The sequence below is a fragment of the Lipotes vexillifer genome, unplaced genomic scaffold, assembly GCF_000442215.2.
Source record: "Lipotes vexillifer unplaced genomic scaffold, Lipotes_vexillifer_v1.1 scaffold921, whole genome shotgun sequence".
Lineage (NCBI taxonomy): Eukaryota > Metazoa > Chordata > Mammalia > Artiodactyla > Lipotidae > Lipotes > Lipotes vexillifer.
In genome coordinates this window covers 2,000,553-2,007,354 of record NW_006787800.1, presented here as the reverse complement: position 1 = coordinate 2,007,354, position 6,802 = coordinate 2,000,553, and positions in this window count along the sequence as shown.

Genomic DNA, 6,802 nt, shown 5'->3' with positions numbered 1-6,802 from the left:
TGTTGCCCACTCCACCCCCCCCCCCCCCGCCCCGGTGCACACTTCGTGCCACAGTACCCCCCTCTGCCCACGGCTGCCCTGAGTCAGCACTGCTTCTGAAGCCTCTCCGCTCCTCATCTCCCCATCTCTGCCTTCCCATTCCCACTGCCAAGGCCCTGGGGTGTATCCTCAGTGTTCTAGGTTTTGGTAATGGCCCTTCCTTGGGTCCTGCCCAGCTCAAATCCTCCCAGAACCCCACCACCGCCAAACCCACTTCACGAAACATTGTCTTTATCATGTCACATCCCCACTTCAGATCCACTAGATCCGTTCTATTCATTATGTTCACCTCCTCTTTGCGGGTCCCTGGTGGAGGCACTGGGAAGCCAATGTCCCTCTATCCTTAGGGAGCTTCCACTTGAAAGGAGAAAGCGCCAAGCAGTGACAATGACTCAGGTGAGAAGTGTCAGGGCAGCTCAGGGGCCGTGGGGTCCCAGAGGAGATGCACCAAGCCAGGTCTGGGGGTGATCCAGGGAGGCTTCTCAGAGGAGGGAACAAACAGGCATTTGAGACCTTTCCAGCTTTTCTCTGACTCCTACCAGATGGTCCAAGTATCATGCTGTTGTCTTCGGAGCTCCTCCCACTTCTTCCCTGTCCTCCAATCCGCATTTAACAGGATCTGCTCCCCACCCACCTCTTTTCTTTGTTTCAACCTGCTTCTTCATCCTTTGACATCAGAAGGGCAGCAGAATATGCCACCTCAAAATATGACACTTTGGTATATTTTGAGCTGTAGGCACTTGAAAAACAGCAAATGCAGGGAGAGGCTTTCTTGGAATCCCCCTTATCTGCCTAAAGACAGATCCTCCTCAGGATGGATTGTCATGGATCCCCCTCCCCAGGAGTTTCGTCAACCAGAGAAGACTGTTTATCCTCAAAGAGGAGACTAGAAGTCCACGTCGCACCAAACTTTGTCACAAACTGTCATATCTCCCATCTATTCTCTTAAGGGCCCGTTTGCTTCCTTAAAAATCTCTTCCTTAAAAATTACTCTCCCCTAAGAGGCCTACATAACCCCTCCCCCTTCCCTATTAAGATGGTATTTAATCCTGAATTCTAAGCTACATCAGGAAGTTACTCATTTTTCCCTGGGTATCTCCTCCCAGGTATATATAAGGTATACAAGTCAATGCACTTCTATTTGTTTTCCTCTTGTTAATCTGTCTTTTATTGCAGGGGTGTCAGCTAAGAATTCAGAGGGGTAGAGGAAAAATTATCTTCCCTCCCCTACATATCCAATGTTAATTCCATCTCTGTCAGGAAGCCTTCTGTGACCACCCTCCAACTCTGGGTCAGTTACGCCCTTCTCTCATCTCCAGTGTTTTCTTGGGATCTGATGCTTAATGGTCTTGTCCAGTTAGGAAGACCATTTCACTTTAAGTTTTGGGACCTGGGTATAAGTCTTAGGTCTTTCTCTTACATAGCTTTTGGGCCAGTCCCTCTAAATATGAAAAAAAATAAGAATGCATGCTTTCTTTCATTCATTCAACAAACATTTATTGGATACCATGAAGGCTCTATAAACCCAAATGGAATGGAATGTCTTAGAACTTTGCTCTAGTATTTGTATTTGTCTTGTTATGTATATGATTTACCGGTAGGAACTGAGTTGTATCTCTTGAATTTGTTTGTCAATTACTGCTAATCAAATAATAGGACCTCATTGTAATCTTCAAAAATATTTTATTATTAATAATAAAATCTGGGGCTTCCCTGGTGGCGCAGTGGTTAAGAATCCGCCTGCCAATGCAGGGGACATGGGTTCGAGCCCTGGTCCGGGAAGATCCCACATGCCACCGCGGAGCAACTAAGCCCGTGCGCCACAACTACTGAGCCTGCACTCTAGAGCCCACGAGCTACAGCTACTGAGCCTGTGTGCCACAACTACTGAAGCCCGTGTGTCTAGATCCTGTGCTCCAAAACAAGAGAAGCCACCACAATGAGAAGCCTGCGCACTGCAATGAAGAGTAGCCCCCGCTCGCCGCAAATAGAGAAAGCCCATGTGCAGCAACAAAGACCCAACTCAGCCAAAAATAAATAAATAAATTTGTAAGAAAAAAAAACACAATGTACACTGTACACCTGAAACCAACACAACATTGTAAATCAACTATACTCCAATAAAAATTTAAAAATAATAATAATAGGGCTTCCCTGGTGGCGCAGTGCTTGAGAGTCCGCCTGCCGATGCAGGAGACGCGGGTTCGTGCCCCGTTTCGGGAGGATCCCACATGCCGCGGAGCGGCTGGGCCCGTGAGCCATGGCCGCTGAGCCTGCGCGTCCGGAGCCTGTGCTCCGCAAATGGGAGAGGCCACAACAGTGAGAGGCCCGCATAACGCAAGGAAAAAAAAAATAAATAAATAAAAAATAATAATAATAATAATAATAAAATCTGAGTTTTTATTCTGTCGGATACATACTATACCCTTTATATATTTTATCTTGATTAATTTTCACAACTTTATGAAGTATGCCCATTTAGCAGATAAAGAAATTGAGGTTTAGAGAGGCTAAGTAACTCTCCCAGAGTCTAAGTGAAAAGTGCAAGTGTAAGTAAAATCCAAATCTGTTTTATACTAGGAACCTAAGATTTTTCTGAAGTCTGTCATCTTTACCATTATGTTACTCTGCTTTCTTTTTATTATAACTGGGAAACACGGTTATAGGGATAATAGAAGAAAAAATTAAAAATCACCATAATTCATTTTTCTTAACGTTTGTGTAGTCCTTTTCCAATCTTTTAAAAATGTACAAACATAGTCAATAACCATGTATCAGTTAGTTATTGCTGTGTAACAAAACTATCCCAAAGCTTAGCAACTTAAAACAGTAACCATTGATTATTCCCCACAGTCAGTGGTTCAAGTGGACAATTCTGCTGATCTGGGCCAGGCTTGGCTGCTCTTAGTTGGGTACATTCATCTGTTTGTCATCAATTGGCAGGTCAGCTGAGGGCTGGGTTGTCTAGGATAACCTCAGCTGGGCAACTCAGTTTCCTCCATGTGTCATTCATGTCCCTCTGGCAGCTTAAGCTGGGAATGTTTTGGACATGTTTTCATGGTGATCACAGAGGTGCAAGAGAAGTAGCAGAGGGGACTTTCCTGGTGGTCCAGCAGTAAAGAATCCGCCTTACAATGCAGGGGATGCAGGTTCGATCCCTGGTCAGGGAACTAGGATCCTACATGCTGCAGGGCAACCAAGCCTGCATGCCACAACTACTGAGCTCGCACGCCTCAACTAGAGAGCCTGCATGCCACAAACTACAGAGTCCACGGGCCCTGGAGCCCACACATCACAACTAGAGAGAGAAAACACACATGCCACAACTAGAGGGGAGCCTGTGTGCCGCAGGTAGAAAGAAGCCCGTGCGCCAAAACGAAGAGCCTGCGCGCCACAATAAAGACCTGACGCAACAATAAATAAATAAATAAATAAATGGAAAGAGAAGTAGCAGAAACACAGTTTTTCTAACCTCTACTTATGTCAAGTCAGCTAACATTACTACAACGGCCAAAGCAAGTCACATGGCTAAATTCAGATTCTTTAGGAGGGTGAGAAATTAGACTCTGCTTCTGTTATGGAAGGAACTGAAAATTCACAGGACAGAGGGTGTGAATATAGGGAAGGGTGAAGAATTGGAGCCATCAATTCAATCAACCTACCAATCTGTCCTCTGGCCACAATTATTTCTGTTCTCTCTCCATGAAAAATATGCTCATCACCATTTCAGGACCCCCAAAAGACGCATCCATTCATGACATTAGGCTCAAAGTCCAGGATCTTGTGATCTACATCAGGTCTGAATGTGGCTCTTGAATGCAATACCTATGATCTAAAAAGACAAGTTATTTATCCCCCACACACCCAAAATACAATGGTGAGTCAGGGACAGAATAACAATAGACACTCCCCTGAAAAAGAATAAGGAAGAATAGTTGGCATATGGAAGTCACTGGTCCAGAACACTTCTGAAATCAGCTGGGCAAATCCAGCCAGGTCCCCCTACTTGGGGGATGGGGAATATTCTCTGATGAGACCTCGTTCTCTTCCTTCAGAATGGCTCCCCAATCCACTATTCTCCATGGCTTTTGGCTTACCCAACTCTGAGGGAATCTTTCCTTTCTCATCATGTTCCTTTGATAGAGGTAGAATACGATTGTTATACAGGTAGTTGTAGAAGTCCCATTGGGGGGCTACAGATAGAGAGGGAAACCTAGGAAACTTTGGGAGACCACTGTACGTTAATGATTGCTCAAGAAAGCTATTGGAACGTTGTGGAACAAAGCAAGCTGGCTTAACTATAAAGCCATAAATAAAAGCACGAGATATGCCCCAGGCCATTAGGTGGAAGAAAAATGTCACCACCCTTCTCTGATTTGAATAAACGCTATGATAATCCTAGTTTGACCTGCCACTCTCCTGCCTGATACGAAGGAGGAACTAGTGATATAAGCCTCACGTCTACTCGAAGGAGGTGGTCTTTTCCCCTCCCCCTTTCCTTTGACTATAAAATTGTAGCCCACTTAATCCTCAGGGCAGAGCTCCCTCACCTGCCTGCTTGCATCTCTTACAAGCGTCCTATATTAATAAATCTACTTCTTGCCTATCATTTTGCCTCTTGCTGAATTCCTTCTATGCTGAGACACAAAGAACCTGAGCCTCAGTAAGTCCAGATACCATGTGAGTGATTCTAATTAAAAGACTGTGGGTTCAAATCCCAAGCAGGGTTTTGGCCGGGTTTGAGTCCCGAACAGTCCCAATCTGAGGTGCATGGTTTCACCTTGGCTTCAACGGAAGAAACAACCACTGCTGAGAAATTTTCTCAGCTTGCTTTCTCCCAACAGACAGTAGGCAGCCTAGAGGCCTTCGTACAAGTTGAATAGTCAGTTCTTTGCACAGAGCCTAGACTAGCAGTGATTTGGGGGGTATAAGACCCTTAAAAATTTTGGAGTTTTTCTATGTATCTGATTGACTTTACTTCATGCACCAACAGCCACACTCAAAATTCTCTTGGGACATGCTTCTCTGTTGACTAAGTCTCCATTGACTAAAGTCTCTGGGCTGTATCAGGATGCTGTGGGAGTAATGCCTTAAAATTCCTAGAAGCCCTTTTGTCCAGCTGAGAGGGTGGACTAAGCATTGCCTTGATTTTTTCAGAGGACTTAACAGTATTCAGCCACACCTTTGAGGCCATTTCTTAACTTTGATCATTTTTTACTGACCTAAGAGGCTGGGAATGAGAAATAATTTTATTTTCCAACCCAGAAAATTCTGCCCCCCCTTCACATTTCCTCCAAATTCTGCTTATAAGTTGACCAGTTCTTCCTTTAGCTCATCTCTTTCTTATAAAATTTTATCCAACACAGTTTAAGAAGGTAGGGTGGGCTTCCCTGGTGGCGCAGTGGTTGAGAATCTGCCTGCCAGTGCAGGGGACACGGGTTCGAGCCCTGATCTGGTCCACAACTACTGAGCCTGCGCGTCTGGAGCCTGTGCTCCGCAACAAGAGAGGCCACGACAGTGAGAGGCCCGCGCACCGCAATGAAGAGTGGCTCCTCCGCTCGCTGCAACTAGAGGAAAGCCCTCGCACAGAAACGAAGACCCAACACAGCCAAAAATAAATTAATTAATTTTTTTTTAAAAAAGAAGGTAGGGTAGGGGGTCCCCCAGAGGAAGAGAACCAGACATAACCTTTTCAACATAAGAGAAACTTAAGCCATTCCATTTTGTAATCCAAGCCTGGCCACAATGCTTGCCCTTGCTGAATAGGTCTGGTGGTTAATGATTCTAAGGGAACAAAAGAAGGTAAAAACAAACAGCTATTACCAGGCCAGGGAGATAACTTAACAATAGCAAAGATAATAAATCAGTTGTAAAGACTCCCAGTTCTGTTTCAACAGCAAAGGTTAGCCTGAAGCACATTCTTGAGCTGTTTTGCAGAATTCAAACCCCCTGGAGGACTCAACCAGCAGATCAACTAAAACCTAAGCAATGATGCTGTAGACCTTTTCTGACCCTGGTAACAGTCAATCAACTAGAGCCTGGACTCTGTTGACCTTCACCCCATTTCTATGCTGAATTCTCTGCCCAAACCCCTTCATGAATATGCATGCACCCTTAGCTTAAAACTTACCTGATTTTGCTATTTGGTGAGACACTGCTTTGGAAAGGATCCCCAGCGTTCTCCTTACGTGCTGCAAGTGATGAATCCTGCCTTCTCTAGATCTTTGGCTTGGTTGTGTCTTTTGGCTGCGACCCACCAAGAGGCGACCCAGTTTTCAGTTACCAATAGTAAGATCCAGCTGACATTTTCTGCATTCTGCCTGGAAATTTCTTGGCTCAAGTCTACAAGTTCACTAGGTATATTTTCTATCACAGGTGACAGTTTTAAAAATTGTTTGCCACTACATATACAGGTCACCATTTCTCCTTCTTTAACACTTTCTTAACTATTTTTCAGCCCCCCTGCCACCCTGTCCCAGAGCAAAAGTCACATATTTTAAGCTTTTGTTAAAAGCTTAACAAAAAATTGGTATTTCTGGTACCAATTTCTGTACCTGTTAGCTATTACTGAGACAGGAGAGGAGGGAAGAGGGTAAGGCACAACCCTTAAAGAATGACACAGCTGTTGAGAAAACCGATACTACAAAAGCTGGTTAGAACCGATTAGGCCCAAGTTGGCAGATGAGTCAACTTTCAGTGGACCTCGAGCCTCATTAAACACTCACTGTAATACATTAGCTAAATGACACACCCTCAGGTGACA